The 16,443-nt window shown below is 43.9% G+C and overlaps 1 non-coding gene across 1 annotated transcript; it reads right to left on the reverse strand.

The window, feature by feature from the left end:
- Window positions 1-9,718: 9,718 nt before the first annotated feature.
- Trnal-uaa lies at window positions 9,719-9,801 on the reverse strand. The gene has a single exon. It is a non-coding gene; the product is annotated as a tRNA-Leu (tRNA).
- Between the last annotated feature and the right edge of the window lie 6,642 nt (window positions 9,802-16,443).

The raw sequence follows: 16,443 nt of genomic DNA on the forward strand, positions 1-16,443 counted from the left end.
GGACTGGTAACTCTGTCTCAGCCAGGTTGAACGTGTGTTGCCCTTAAAAGTGAGGCAAGCCGCCAATCTGACAAAAGCCGTTAAACTGGCCTAATGTAAAACCAGGAAGAGGTCCTACGGCTATGAGAGACAATGTGAAGAGAGCAAGGCTTTAGAAGCCCACCAGGTCTTGGGCTATGGAGATATCTCAGCACAAGGCCCTGGTTTCCCCAGGACCCATATAAGAAGCTAGCTGGCACATACGTGTACTGTTAGCCCTAGACAGCCAAGCCTGGTGAGTGCCAGGTCCCAACCAAAGACCCTGTCATAAATAAATGAGGTGGATGGCTTCTAGGAAAGGACATCGAAGTTGACCTTTGGCCTCTCCACCCACTCACCGACCCACCCACCCACCTACATAAAATTCCACCAGGTCTCCCTCAACATGGGATCATTAATAACTTATTAGATTAAATAGGAAGCTTAAAAAAAATAAGAACATTATAATGAGACAAGGTATCTTAATTTGGGTAGTGAGCTATCTCCAGATAGTTTTGTGATCTTTGTGAGTAAATGCAAATTAAGCAGTTGTCAAAAGCCAGCTAGGTTAAAAACAGACACACAAAGAGTCTGAATCCGTGCGTAAGTTCCAGAAGGGAAGAACGGAAGCATTGTTGTGTTTAAGATAGTATCAGCTGCTGTGATGGCAATGTTTGTAATCCTTGCACTTGGGAGGTGGAAGTAGACGGGTCAGGAGTCCAAAACATGTTCAGCTGCTTAGCGGGTAGATTCTAGGCAAGCCAGGGTTACAGAAGAGCCAACTTGGCATGATGGAAATTCGAAGAATCTTTTTTTCTTTTTTAAAGATTCATTTATTTTATGTATATGAGTAAACTGTAGCTGTACAGATGGTTGTGAGCCGTCATGTGGTTGTTGGGTATTGAATTTAGAACCTCTGTTCACTCAAGTCAACCCAAAACCCCGCTCTCACAGTCCCTGCTCCCTCTGGCCCAAAGATTTATTTATTATTATAAATAAGTACACTGTAGCTGTCTTCAGACGTACCAGAAGAGGGCGGCAGCTCTCATTACAAGTGGTTGTGAGCCACCATGTGGTTGGTGGGATTTGAACTCAGGACCTTCAGAAGAGCAGTCAGTGCTCTTAACCGCTGAGCCATCTCACTAGCCCAAAGAATCTTCTTTTTTTTAATTCTTTTTTTTAAAAGATTATTTTATGTATATGATTACACACTATAGCTGTCTTCAGACACACCAGAAGAGGGCATCAGATCCCATTACAGATGGTTGTGAGCCAGTATGTGGTTGCTGGATTTGAACTCAGAACCTCTGGAAGAGCGGTTAGTGCTCTTAATCGCCGAGCCGTCTCTCCAGCCCCAGCCCAAAGAATTTTAATCACCTAAAAAAAAAAAAAAAAAAAAAAAAAGTTAAAGTCAGTGGGAAGAAGAGAGTCAAAATCAGTATTGGGATGATCGCCGAGATTTATGGCTATCTGAGACATGGGACTGGCCCATGGTTAAAGGGTCATATCAGGTACACATGAGGAGAGTGTGTAGATTGGATCCAACTGGCTGGCCATGTCTCTCTGCACCCTCATCCCAGTGTCCTGAACATAGACTCTCTCCCAGGGAGATGCTGATGGCTACTGCTGTTCAAGGAGAGCGGTCTGAAGCAACTAGGGAAGAATGATTGCTATTAGTCACCTAACACAAGAAGCCAGGTCCTTGTCTTTGTCTTCTCACCCAACCCTGGGAGGGTCGCATGTATCTCAAGGAACCCCGGAGCTCTCTAATTAGCTGACTTTGAACTCCTGATCCTCCTGTCTCCTCTTAAAAGGCTGGGATTATCAGTGTGCCCCACCACACTGAGTTTTAGGTGGTGCTGGGGAGCAAACACAGGTCTTTCCTGCATGCTAATTGAGCTATATACCCAGCCCAGGACTGTGTCTGTCTTATTGGTCAGGATATTGTGACAACCAGAATAAAAGTGACAATTCTGGGCACTTTAAAATACTTACTGAGCAGTGGTGGCACTCGCCTTTAATCCCAGCACCTGGGAGGCAGAGCAGGCAGATTTCTGAGTTCAAGGCCAGCCTGGACTACAGAGTGAGTTCCAGGACAGCCAGGGCTACACAGAGAAACCCTGTCTTGAAAAACAAACAAACAAACAAAAAAACCTTACTGAGACAGGCTATGGTGGTGCACGCCTTTAATCCTAGCACTTGGAAGGCAGAGGCCTGCGGATTTCGTAGTTCGAGGTTTACAGAGTGAATACCAGGATAGCCAAGACCACACAGAGAAACCATGTCTCGAAAACCCACAAACAAACAAAGCAAAACAAAGCTCAAGCTTACTGAATGAAGGGTTGCTCAGGTAGAACTAAAGCCTGGTAGTTGGTTTTCAGTGCTGGTTTCTCAACGTAACACTTTCCTAAACGATGTGCAGTCGTGGTGAACACCTTTAATCCTACCACTTTTATGCCTTAAAAAATAAAGGCAGATCATTTTCTGTAAGTTTGAGGCTAGTGTGGTCTACAATGCTAGCTCCAGACAGTCCGTGCTACACAAAGAAACCCTGTCTTAACCCCATCTCATCTGGGAAAAAAAAAATCCTAAACATTTATAAAGGTGAGTTACTAATAAATGGGGGTATGATGGCACACACTCATAATCCTACCAGACAGGATGCTAAAGCAGGATTGTGAGTTTGAGGTCAGTCTGGGCTACATAGCAGGAGCCTGTTTTCAAAACAAAACAAAACAAAACACAACAACTTACAGAACACAAACACAAAAGGACTCCTGTAGCCTTGTGTTCCAGGGCCAGCAAAGACTGGCCTGTGGACTCAAGATGTGAAGAGAAAGGAAACCCGAGGTTGGGGGGTGGGGGGGGGGTGTCTCTGTGCCCAGGCCCCGCCCTTCATTCTTCTTAGCCAGGGCAGGGACAGTCCTTTGGGTGAGCAATTTACTTTGGCCCAAGGATCCCACACAGGAGACTACAAATCCCAATCAGAGAAATTGACTAGTTCCATGGAATACCGAGGTCATTTGAGCCCATGGGGCCTCTTTAACATTTACTTGTTGAGAACGATAGGCTGACTCCATGATAGGTTTCAAGTTGGCAGTCTAGGAGACTAGGCCTAAGAACTGGGCAAGTCCAGACAAGTGAGTTAAAAAAAACCTCAGACTTGAAGGGCAGTGGTGGCGCACGCCTTTAATCGCAGCACTTGGGAGGCAGAGGCAGATGGATTTCTGAGTTCGAGGACAGCCTGGTCTACCGAGTGAGTTCAAGGACAGCCAGGACTATACAGAGAAACCCTGTCTCCAAAAACCAAAAACCAAGCCAAAACAAAAAACTTCAGGCTTCAGACAGCTAGTCAGAAATCAGAAGGTGCTCAGCTACCTATCCTAAAGCAAGGACAATGGGTCAGCAAGTTTCCAGACCTCCCTAGTAACAGGTAACAGGTTCCAGCCCCCACGCACCGGTAATGGAACGTCCCTAGAGATGGAGATGGAGTAAGATAAGGTCACTTACCCTGGACTTCCTCAATAATGATTTCCAGCTCCCACGCCCGGGTAATGGAATTCCCTTAGAGATGGTATAAGATAGAGACATGTTTTAAATCTAGCCTTCGAGCTCGTTTGGTTGTCTCTCTCTCTATCTTGGTAACAGGAGACCTGGACTTCGGCAGAATAAACACTCTTTGCGTTCACATACTGTTTGAGTCCGGGGTATCATTCTTTAGTAAATCATGGATCCTTACTCTTGTTATTTCAGACTAAGAGATGACCCTTTTTTGGGCGGTTCTTTGTCCTGCACCAGTGGGATTAAGTATGACACCTAGTCACAGTAAAAAACAGAAAGCCTGTATAGTAGTGGCAGTCACACATAAAGTCACTTCACTGCACTCGGAAGCAGAATATTACACGATATTTTTTACATCTTCCCAATGATATAGATTTCTTATTTTTTCTTAGGTAGAATAAAAATATTAAGGTCAGGTTACATTTTAAATAACTGAACTGGGTGGGTCAGAATTGCTAGTGTTTAAAAAATGTGGACAACAACCTTAATATAGCTATTTGTGACTAACCCAGTGGGTGTGTGGTACCCAGGGGAAAAACAATAAACTCACTCACTGTGTATTTGAAAACTCGGAGTTTATTTTTCTTTTCTTTTCAAGTTAGATTTCAAAACATTACTGTTTTTATTTAAAACAAAAAAAACCAAAAAACAAAAAGCAAGACATTATTTAAGGAATTACCCAAAATTTGCCTTTGAAGATGCTGCTGCTGGAAAACTAGGCATTTAAAGACTGTTAAGTGAAACAAGAAATTCAGTAAACAAATCAGAAAAATGCAATCTATGTCCTCCTCCAAAATTCCTGTTTTTGAAATGAAATCTTTTTTTTTTTATTGTCCTGAAATTGTTATCGAAATACAAGTTACACTGCATAGATTTCTCGAGCAACCTTGGCATGGTGTAAAAACTGATTTGTAAATCTTGCTAGTGCATTGATACTTTAACGGGCCATCTCTCTAGGCCACGCCCTTGTCACAGCTGCATCACAGCAGACCCTCTGAATCGATTGTTATAAAGATCTCATAGGTGAGACCACAGAGAGTCGGAGAAGCTACAGAGCCTGGCTGAGGAGGAGGATTCCAAAGCCCCCTCTAGTGCGGAGTGGAGCTAGGGTTAGAACCTGAGCAGAGCAGAGCCTGGAGCAGCAGGGCAGGGCTGGCATCTCCATGAAGAGGTCTAGCAGGCCTGAGCATGGCAAACATGGCACCCACAGGTTTACCCCTCTTGCTAAAACCATGAGATTACATTCCTGAAGCTAGCCTTCGAGGTTTTATTTGTCCACTTCTTCCTCCTAAGGCTGATCACCAAGGTCCAGCTATCAAAGTACGGATGTCCATCAGTCAAAAGCCACCTTTAGGCTGACCCAATTAACATGCCCAATCAAAACTAACATCCCAATTCATCCTAACATGGGATTCCCCTTTTCCCTCTATGAACTGCATTCGCCTATGGGCCATGGTCTGTCTCCTCTCTATCTAGAGGCAGTCTTTTGTTCCTCTGGGCAAATATCCCTTGCCCTTTTTCTCCTTCTCCCTTGCTCCTTTTCCCTTCCCTTATCTTCCACCTCCCATCTTTGTCTTTTATTCCTGGCCCTTTGTCCCTAGGTGCAAATAAATCTCCTTTGTGCTGAGAACTTGGTCTTGTGTCCTGTGCTGAATCCAGTCCTTTCACTCAGTACTGGAGCAGGGGACAGGAATGCCTTGAGTTCAAGACCAGCATGAGCTACATAATGAGTCTGAGTCTATCCTGGGCTAAAAAGGAACGCCCTATTTAAAGCCAACCAATCAAACTACCAACAAACACCAAACAAGAAAATACTTCTCCAAAAATCTCTTGTGCTATGTGTTTGCTAATCACATTTCTGTGTGGCCTTATGGGATGTGTACTAATTATGGATTTTACAAGCATGCCTACTTCTGTTTGTACTTACATAGGAGGGAGACTGGAGAACTCAGACAAATATACTTTTTTTTTTTAAAAAAAAAATTGTTTTTACTATTTTTTTTTAGATTTATTTATTTATTATATGTAAATACACTGTAGTTGTCTTCAGACATACCAGAAGAGGGCATCAGATCTCATTATGGATGGTTGTGAGCCACCATGTGGTTGCTGTGGTTTGAACTCAGGACCTCTAGAAGAGCAGTCGGTGTTCTTAACCATTGAGCCATCTCTCCAGCCTGTTTTTACTATTTTTAATAGTGTGTGTGTGTGTGTGTGTGTGTGTGTGTGTGTGTGTGTATCTGCATGCAGGTATATGCACATGAGTGTCAGTTGTGAGCCACCAAGTGAGCGCTGGGAATTGAACCTGTGTCTTTTAGAAGAATTAGCTCTTAACCACTGAGCCATCTCTCCAGCCCTAAGTGGCAAATATCAACTCTTTCTGTAGTTGATGTTGCTGTAGCTATAGCTGTTGGTGTTGTTGCTGTTGTTATAGCTGTATCTGTTGCTCTAACTGTAGCTCTTGCTGTCTTCTTTTCCTTGTTTGAGGCAGGCATTACTACAGCCTGGCTGGCCTGAAATCTACTATGTAACTCAGGCTCCCGAGTGCTGGGATTACAAACTTCCACTAAGCCCAGGCCATCATTTTTCTTTTTTTTTTTTTTAAAAAAATATGTGCATTGGAATTTTGCATACATGTAAATATGTATGAGAGTGTCAGATCCTTTGGAACTAGAATTATGGACAATTGTGAGCAGCTGGGATTTGAACCTATGTCTTCTGAAAGAATAGCTGGTGCTCTTGACCACTGAGCCATCTCTCCAGCCCCTCATTGCCTTTCTTAATACAGCAGTCATTTTTTGTGTCTGTGTGTCTACCAAACCTGATGAAAATGTATTTATGGCACATTTTTACCACATCTTCCAGATGAGGATGATTGAGGATACAATGAGCAGAATCAAATGTGAACTATTTCCAGGGGATTTTAAGATCATTGATTTATTCACATTTATTTATTATGTGCGGAGAGTAAGTGCACATAACATTCTAGAGGCACTCTGTTAGGCATAGGTCCCAGTTCACACCGGTGAGCACCCAGAACCGACGCTGGACTGAGAGGACTGACAGAGCAGACAGCCCTGCCCTTGACTGACTCACTTCCTGTGTCCCAGACCATTACTACCCCGGGGCAGTCTGCTCACACTGGCAAGGCCACTTCATACATCTCTATGCGGATTTTAGTATGTGTGCAATACTGACACCTATCGCCTAGTATTCAGTATTAACTACTTCCTTCCTCCTTCCTTCCTTCCTTCCTTCCTTCCTTCCTTCCTTCCTTCCTTCCCTCCTTCCTTCCTTCCTTTCACTGGGGCTTCATTATCTAGCCCTAGCTTGCCTAAAATGTGTTATGTAGACCAGGCTGGTCTCACACTCACTGAGATTCACCTGCCTTTGCCTGCCACGCGTTTAATTAAAAGTATATGCATTTAATTAAAGGCATTCATTTGTATCATTCTTTTAAATAGTGAAATAGCCATCCCTGTCTTCCAGGTATTCTGACAGAAGGTCTAGAAATACTGACATTTATGTCCATCGACATCACTCTTAAGCCAGATTGGTTCACAATAGTCTGTGCCTAATTGCACAGATGTTAATAGACGCATGCTCTCTGCCTCTTTGGCGGCATCCTTACTATTAAACTATCTTGAGATTGCATTCTTTAGTCAGAAAGGCTGCCATTAAGAAATCACACACACAAAAACCAAAACCAACCAAAACCAGAATAAAACAAAACCCCAAACCAACAAAACAAAACAAAACCAATTAAAAAGAAAACACCACTCCCCCACCTCTAAAAGCTGGCCATAGTAAGTATGCCTTTAATCTTAGCACTTGGGAGGCAGATGCAGGCAGATCTTTGTGAGTTCAAGGCTAGCATGGTCTATACAGAGAATTCCAGACTATCCAGGACTACCTAGAGAGACCCTGTCTCAAATACACACACACACACACACACACACACACACACACACACACACACACACACACCCCTAAAAATAGACCTACCATATATTATACTAGTCCTGGGTGTTTACCAAAGAAATCTAAATCAGCAACCACAAAGATACATGTGCACAACGACACATGTGCAGGCATGTTTGAAGCTGCATTTCCCTGGCCGCTAAGGAAAGGGGTCAGCCCAGGCACTGAACAGTGGCTGAGTGAATAGAGAAAACTCAGTGTACTTGCACAATGGAGTTTTGTTCTCCCATATCTCACAACAAGATTATGCCATTTTCAGAAGAAAGATGAAACTGGAGATCATGTTAACTGAAACAAGACAGTTCAGAAAGACATATATCACAGATTCTCTCTCCTGTGGAATCTACTTTGGAAATGGATGTCTATAAAACCCGAATGTAGGTGGGGGGGGCAGTATATGGGAAGAGAAAAGGAGTCGGGGCAAGGGTGGGTCAAGCAACACAGAGTAACAGGAATGCACACAAGCAAACCACAGGATACACAGGTTTAAAAATGTCATTATGAAATACATCACTTTGTGCTATGAATATACTAATAAAATTTTAAGAACCTGAGACATTAAAACTTACTTCCTTTGAATAATTAGCACATGCCTGAAGTACATCGCATGCATTCAGTATATTTATTGACTAATTGAAACTGTTCCTAAAAATAAACAATAGCCTGGATGGAGCTTAGGAGACGGTTCTGCAGCTAAGAGCACTTGCTGCTCTTACAGAGGACCTGGGTTGACTTCCTGGAGCCCATGAGCACATTATAAACTGTGTCTCCAGTTCAGAGTGCCCAGAGTGCCCTCCTGGCCGGGCAGCAGGCACCCATGCAGTGAACTTACAGGCATTCAGGCAATCATGAGTAGACACTAACATAAACAAATAAAAGTGAAAAACAAAAAAGCTAATCAAAGTCCCCAAGCCCTAACTGACCACTGAGGAGGATTGAAAAGCTTCTTGTGGAGGAGTCTTCCACTGACTGTGATGTCTGTTTTAACACTGATGGCTCATACATACATACATACATACATACATGCATACATACATACATGCATGCATACATACATGCATGCATGAATACATACACATATCCCCCTAACTTCATAGCCATCTTCAGCATTTGAAAGGAAAATGCTTAACTGAAACAAAGATCACTGACACCAAGGAAGGGTTTCATTATACAGTCAAAACAATGCTCATGAAAAGCATTTCAGTGATAAGTTATTCTGCTTAATGGAAGATTTTTTTTTTTAAATAAAGATTTAAAAGAGGGGGAAAAGTCAACTTTCTGTCTGTGACTGACATCTCCTTAAGACAGTTATTTAAAAAAAAAACAAACCAAACCACCCCCCCCCCCCAAAAAAAAACAGGTTTATTCAAACAAATAAACTGACCTCAAGTTTACCAGAAGGTGTCACCATTTAAATTAACGGATACCATTTCCCACAGAGTTCGGAGCTTTTCGAAAAATATTTTTCTATGACTCCAGATAACTGAATGGACGTGAGGAACACATGAAAATAAGCAATCAATGCTAATAATCAACATTTCCTAGGTTTTATGATTGTGGTGAGGGGTTCATTTAATCAGTGTCTTATGCTCAACTTACTCAAAAGGCTGGGGAGTTCCTTGAGCCACACCTACAAAATCTGTTTAAGATCTTAGACTGCTTTGATTAAAAACACTTTGAAAAAATAGGAGGATAAAAAAAAATCGAAAATATTTCAAATTCTGAGTCTTCATGGCCAAATGATACATTTTTGAAAGACTGCATGTGAACAAGTTAAACTTTGGGGGTGGGGGTGGAGAAAAGAAAGAAAAGGAAAGAAAAGGAAAGGAAAAAGAAGGGAGTGGGGAGCAGAGAGCAGGTACAGAGGAAGAGAAAGGCAGAAGCGGACTTGTTTTTTTTTTTTTTCCTTCTGTGCAAAAGTAATTTTGCAAAAAAGTTGGCCAATATCAGAGATCCCTGCTGAGTCTCCTCCCGCCTGCCTGGTTCAGGTCGGTTCCCGGAGACAAGGTCGCTTCGCTGCGGGAAATTAGGATTGTTGCAGCACCCTACTAAGGATTAAAGAGCAGTTCTTCCAGCTGAAATAAGACTTTTAAATTTTTCAAGAGATCTGGACCTAAAAAATTGACAGACTGCGGGGAAAGAAGAAAAACAGCAACTATACCAGGAGTGGGGTTCGAACCCACGCAGACATATGTCCATTGGATCTTAAGTCCAACGCCTTAACCACTCGGCCATCCTGGTGCCAGCAAACACCGTTGCATTTGCTCTCCCTACAAAGCTTACACTGAGGGCCTCATCTTTTCCTCGGTTATTCTCGGGTTCTTCCACGCGAGCCGCGCGGCGCTCCCGGCGTTCCCGGCCCGGCTACAGAGATTCGGTGGCTGCCGCCGGGGTTTCGCGCCGCCACAGCTGCTCGCCGTCTCCCCGAGCTCTCGGCGGCGGCGGCGAAGGAACTGCAGGAGCAGCGCACCGGGCGGCGCCCTGGGCGGGCGGGCGCGACAAACAAACTCCACAGCTAACTTCTGGGCTCCGGAGCGGACGCGGGAAGGAGTCCCTCGGGCGGTGTGGGCACGGGTCCGCAGGGCAACCATCAGTATGGTTTTTTTTTTTTTTTTCTAAATCGAATGGGTTCTGGGGCCGGCACCTGTTCGCTTCTTTCCTTCCTCGCCAGTGTGGTAAGACACGCCGGAAGGAGGTTCCGGAGAGAGCAGTGTGGTCAGGGCAGTGTGGCCCAGCCCCCCATCCCCTCCCTGGTCGTCGTAGACTCTGTCCCCTTTGCAGGGCTCAAATGTAGGGTCAAGATCTCCGGGGTTCCTGCCACCCCTACCGCTCCCCCTAGAGGGCAACCCCTGGCTTTAACTTGTTTCTTGTTTTACTTTCGCTTTTGTTGTTGTAACAAAACACCCTCAACTGAAAGCAAATTAGGGGACAACCGTTTATTTGCATTTCTTCGGCTGTCCCTCAAAACCTTGGCTCTACACCAGGGTCCAGGTTAGGTGCAGGCAGGGAGTTGGTGGCTGAGCCTTGCCCTGGCTGTCCCACCTTGTCCCCCCTACCCCAACCCATCCCAATGTTTGGTTTATATAGGTCCGGTGGCTTCAGTGTTTGACTGTAAACCTAGGGCAGCAGGAGCTTTCTTTCACTCATTGTTTCAGACCTCCTGGTGGCTCTCTCAAATTTTCCTCGGTTTCAATGTAAAGATCCAACTGCTCTGCCACCTCTCACAATTATCATAGCCCCAGGGAATACCTAGCTTTTGGTTCTCTTGAGTCCTGGTTAAGTCTGACCGGACTGCTCAAGAACAGTCTCCACTGTGGCTCCCAGACAGCTCCTGTCTACCTCCCAGGGTTGGGAACTCCGACGACTTTTGCCTGAGCCAGTTCCTCAGTAGTACCTTTAGGGCATCAAGTGTGAACACTCAGAGAAGTACACTAGAGTGCCTAGGTCCTCAGGCCTTGTCCTCTGTGCGGACACTGCTAGAGTCTGGAGGCAGCATGTGGAATATAACATGGGGTCGTCACCTGTTACTTCACCAGGTGATCAGAAGCCTTGAGCTGCATGCAATGGGAGTTAAATGAGAACGAGAGCACAGTGCTCTCTATACCCCAAACATTGCTCTAAGCTCCCTACACACATTTTTATCTAGCTTTTTTTTTTTCCTTTTAGAATTTTTTGAGACAGGGTCTCACTGTGTAGCTCTGGCTGTCCTGGAACTCTCTATATAGACCAGTCTGTCCTTAAACTCACAGAGATCTGCTTGTCTCTGCCTCCCAAATGTCAGGATTGAAGGATTAGAGTGAGCACCACTTCTCAGGGGCTCAGTTAATTTTCTTAGTAACCGTAAAGTAGGCGTTCCTATCCTCTTTTTGAATGAGGCCATAGAGCTCTCTTGCAGGCTTGCTCAACTAGAGGAAGGCCCCTGCATGCACCACGGGCACTGCCCAGTGCTGCAGAGCTTCACTACCAATCCAGCTTCGCATCCTAGGACTCGTCTCAGAAATATTCTTTCTGATGCTCTAGTCTGCATTTTGTTTTTCTGGCTACAGTTCAGGAATGGGTCTGGAACACGAGTTAGTTTTTATCAGAGTTGCAAATAATCCTGGATTACTTGGGAAGAGATGTCAGTCACTCATTGATGGAGCATATCATGTTTTAATAAGGAGTACCATATAGTCATTCGCACCCCATTCTTCTGTGATATGAAGATATGTAATAATGCTACCTGCAGTTATTTAGCCGACAGCCCTCAATCACCAGCTGCTGCTATTGACTGTGCTAAGTCTTCAGATTACAGGCCCAGATCGCCAAGTGACAACCCCTCACCCTCAGCCACTGAATCCTCTAAGTGCCCAGAGACCATAGAAAAGAAATCCACCCAGCCTCACTATACATTTTTAAAAACAGATGTATTGCGGGGCGGTGGTGGCGCATGCATTTAATCCCAGCACTTGGGAGGCAGAGGCAGGCGGACTTCTGAGTTCAAGGCCAGCCTGGTCTACAGAGTGAGTTCCAGGACAGCCAGAGCTACACAGAGAAACCCTGTCTCGGGGAAAAAAAAAAAAGATGTATTTATTTATTATGTATAGTGTTCTTCTCCCTGCATGCCAGAAGAAGGCACCAGATTTTGCTATAGATGGTTATGAACCACCGTGAGGTTGCTGGAAATTGAACTCAGGACCTCCAGAAGAGCAGCCAGTGCTTTTTACCTCTGAGCTGTCTCTCCAGCCCCTGTACATTTTTTTTTAAATTCTTGATTTTCAGTATTTGTGGACATAATAAAAGTCACTATTGTTTGGCAGTACTTAAGTTTGTGTGCTGAAGTGAAGCAGTTCTGAGGCTGACAATCTCCAAGTGTCGTGATGAAGCACTGCGAGTATTATGTGGAGACAGGCAACTTAAGAATACAGCAACCCAGGGGATGGCACCACTCTGAGATGGAGGGAGCTAAAGGCCAGCACTACTCTGAGATGGAGGGAGCTAAAGGCCAGAATCCATCATGGGAGATAGGTCTACCATCTTCACTGGGACCCTGGTTCTAGGGGAAGACACTGCTTCTGGGGGGAGACGTTGCTTTCCGTACCTATATCTTCTGTGATAACAAAAGCCTTATCCCTAGTAACTAGCTGCAAGGGAGCCCAGGAAGCAAAAGTTCTAGTGTTTGTTTTAGGATGGTGTCCTCAAGTGTGAGAAATTCCCCAAGCACGGGGAAAGGGTGTTCAAGTGAGGCTAACAATCTCAAGGCATAAAAAAATACTCACTTTAGCATTTGAAGGAAGCATGGAAAGCCTTTCATAATGGTACTTGCTATAGCCAACAGTGTTAGCCCCATACAGATGGCAACAGTAACCAGATTTTATAACACTGTAATGACTGCCAGGTTAAGAAGCTCTTTGGGCATGATTCTTAAAGAAAAGTTTCATGATAAATTATCTTCACTGTGTATATGTGTTTATTTAAGCTATGATATGCTGTATAGATGAGTTTAAAATGTTTTTGCCCTTAGCCAGGAGGTGATAACTTATGCCTCTAATTCTCACACTGGGAGGCAGAGGCAGATGGATCTCTAAGTTCAAGGGCAGTCTGGTCTACAGAGATAGTTCTAGGACAGCCAGGGCTACACAAAGAAATCCTGTCTTGTAAATAAAAAAATGCCCTTGAGTGCTTTTTAGACAGTCTTATTCCATAGCCCAGGTTGGCCTCTCAACCCTTAATCCTCCTGTCTCAGCCTCCCTGTTGTTAGGATAATAGGCATGTCCAGTCTATGAATGTATTGACACTCCCCCCTTCAATAGATAGAGCTTACTTTCCCCTTGAGCCTGGACTGGCTGCATGGTCTCAATTCTAAATAATTGAATTAAACAGATAGAGACATGTACCCAGTTAATCATTGAAGGCACTTCAGTGCCATCTTGGTGGCTTGCTTTCCAGATCATTCCCTGTGAAGGAAGCTAGCTGTTCTGTCATGAATAACTCTGTAGAGGATCCCATAGTGAGGACCTGAAGCTCCAAGCTCCCAGATCCCACCTCCCACCTCCCACCCCCTACCCCAGAACTCAAGGTTTCCATGAGTGAGCTTGGATAGATTTCTCCAGCTCATTACAACCTTAAGATGACCATGGTTCTAGCCTAAACTTTGGCTGCAACTGGTGAGTGACCCTAAGCTGGAACCACCCAGCTAAGGCCCTGTTTTCCCAACCCCCAAGAACTGTGAAAGAAAGCCAGCATTTGTGATTGTACATTTGCATTATTTCTTACATGGCTGTGGATCATTAATGCATTTCTCTAGCATTGATACATGTTCATAGGCATGCACTCTTTATCCACAGATAGATTTAGCAATGTAATCATGGTGTTGATCCCCTTACATTCAACTTTCCTTTTTCATTTGTTTTCAAACTTATGAGTGAACTGATCACTTGTAATTTCTAAGCCTACCTACCTACCCTTAGCTTTCTCTAGAATCTTCTTCTTCATGTGTCTTTTTTTTTTTTTTTTTTTAAATTGGGGTTTCACTGTGTAGGTCAGGCTAGCCTGCAACTCTCTATGTAGAGCAGGCTGGCCTCTGATTTACAGACCTCTCTCTGCTTCTGCCTCCCAAGCTTCCCAAATATGGCTTCTACTATGCTCTCTATATCAATTGAAGCTTGGTCAGAAGGGCTGGAAAGATGGCTCAGTGGTACTGGCTGCTCTCCCAGAGGTTGTGTGTTCAGTTCCCAGCACCTCCATGGTAGCTCACAACTGTCTGTAATTCCAGTTCCAGGGAATTTGACACTTTCACATAAACATATCTGTGAGCAAAACACTGATGCACATAAAATAAATGTATCTTTTTAAATCATCAGATTTAAAATAAATCATCAGAGGCAAATAAAGATTCCATGCTTATGGCAACAACTTACCAGTTATTCTTATCAAAGTCTTTGAAAATTATCTGATTTATGACTTTCCTTTATTCTTTAATTAACCAAATAAAAAACAAACAAAAAACTTCGCAAATTCTTGACACATTAGAATATGATATTCAAAGTAATGCAGATCTGTGTTCCGGGGCTATGACTATTCAGATTTGGCTCCAGAATAAATTCTCTTATTCTTTTTGAAGTGTTGTAGCAATGCCACATATAAGGTTACTGAGGACAGGGGGCAAGAGGAAGGGAGAATTAAGGCTTTGTGGTCAGTGCCTGTGATTTCATGTAGGCATGTTCCATATAATAGTATTTCCACCAGGATAGCCTAAGGAACAATGGTCTCATGAGGAAGAATGAGGCTGAGAGTTTCTGAGAGCCAAGGGCAGGGTAGCTGCTACTATGCAACTGTGATTCCTGCATTTGTGACGACGCTGGTGTGAACAGACCCTGACGCTGGTGTGAACAGACCCTCTCTGGCTTGGCCCGTGGTACAATAACCGATTCATCATATTTACCTGCAGCAATCAGCATTAATAAAAATGACAAATGGCTTTGTTACTGCTTTGTGTGTTTACCATACACACACACACACACACACACACACACACACACACACACACACACATTGTGTTTCAGTTTCTTGCTTTAAATTTATTTTTAAAATTGATGTTAAAATTAGCATACAAAGCCAAGTGAACTTCATTATGACTTTTGTTTGTTTTTTGTTTTTTTTGTTTTTGTTTTTGTTTTTTGGTTTTTTGAGACAGGGTTTCTCTGTGTAGCCCTGGCTGTTCTGGAACTCACTCTGTAGACCAGGCTGCCCTAGAACTCAGAAATCCACCGATTAAAGGCATGTGCCACCACTGCCAGACTTCATTATGGCATTTTTATACATTTGTGTCATTCTACTTTGTGTGGGTGGCAGCTCATCCCTCTTCCCAATCGACCTTATGTCGTGACCTATGACTCTCCATTTCTGGCTCTCATCCTTGCCCCAAATAGTTACCCTTTCTGTTTCATGTTAGATGTATTTTACTGTCCTTTCTTCTTCTGTTTCCCTCCCCTAAAACCTCTTCTTTCTCTCTCATGATTCTTTTTTTTTATTCCCCCATGCCCACCTGAGAGAGAGAGAGAGAGAGAGAGAGAGAGAGAGAGAGAGAGAGAGAGAGAGATTTAAATCCAGAGATTGCACATGAGAGAAAGAATGTGTATCTCTCTTCCTACGTGACTTATTTCATTTAATGTAATGTTCTCCTGTAAGCTGATTAACTCTTTGTCAATTTGGACATAAGCTAGAGTGATCTGAGAAGACAGAGCATCATTTGAGAAAATTCCTCTGTCAGATTGCCCTGTAGACAAGTGTGTGTGTGTGTGTGTGTGTGTGTGTGTGTGTGTGTGTGTTCTTGTTTAATGATTGATATGGGAGAGCTTATCCTACTGTAGGTGGTAACACCCCTTGACTACAAGGGGTCCTGGACTGTATAAAAAAAAACTTATCCTACTGTGGGTGGTAATACCCCTTGACCACAAGGGGTCTTAGACTGTATAAAAAAGCAAGCTGAGTAAGCCATGAGAACAAGCCAGTAAGCAAGTTCCTCCATGGCTTCTGCTTCCATGCCTGCCTCCAGGTTCCTGCTCTGACTTCACTGAGTGATTGAGACCTATAAACCCCACAAGCCATTTCTTGACTAAGTTGCTTCTGGCCAGTGTTATATCACAGCAATATGTTAGGTCCAAAACAGGCTCCCAAAATGGCAGTGCTTCTGTCGCTGTCCTTGCTGACAGTCTGGGCTCAGCTCAGGATGGACCCTGGCTGGGTAAGCAGAAGAATTGGCAGCAGATAAACAAAAGCCTAAACTCAGCACATGCAACGTGTATAGTATGGAATAGAGTTCATTTAGGACATGAGAAGGGGAGTTGAGTGAGGAGGGAGTAGAGACAGAGAAAGGCAGGGAGAGACAGGAGAGAGAGAGAG

This window comes from Mastomys coucha, unplaced genomic scaffold, assembly GCF_008632895.1.
Source record: "Mastomys coucha isolate ucsf_1 unplaced genomic scaffold, UCSF_Mcou_1 pScaffold2, whole genome shotgun sequence".
Taxonomy (NCBI): Eukaryota; Metazoa; Chordata; class Mammalia; order Rodentia; family Muridae; genus Mastomys; species Mastomys coucha.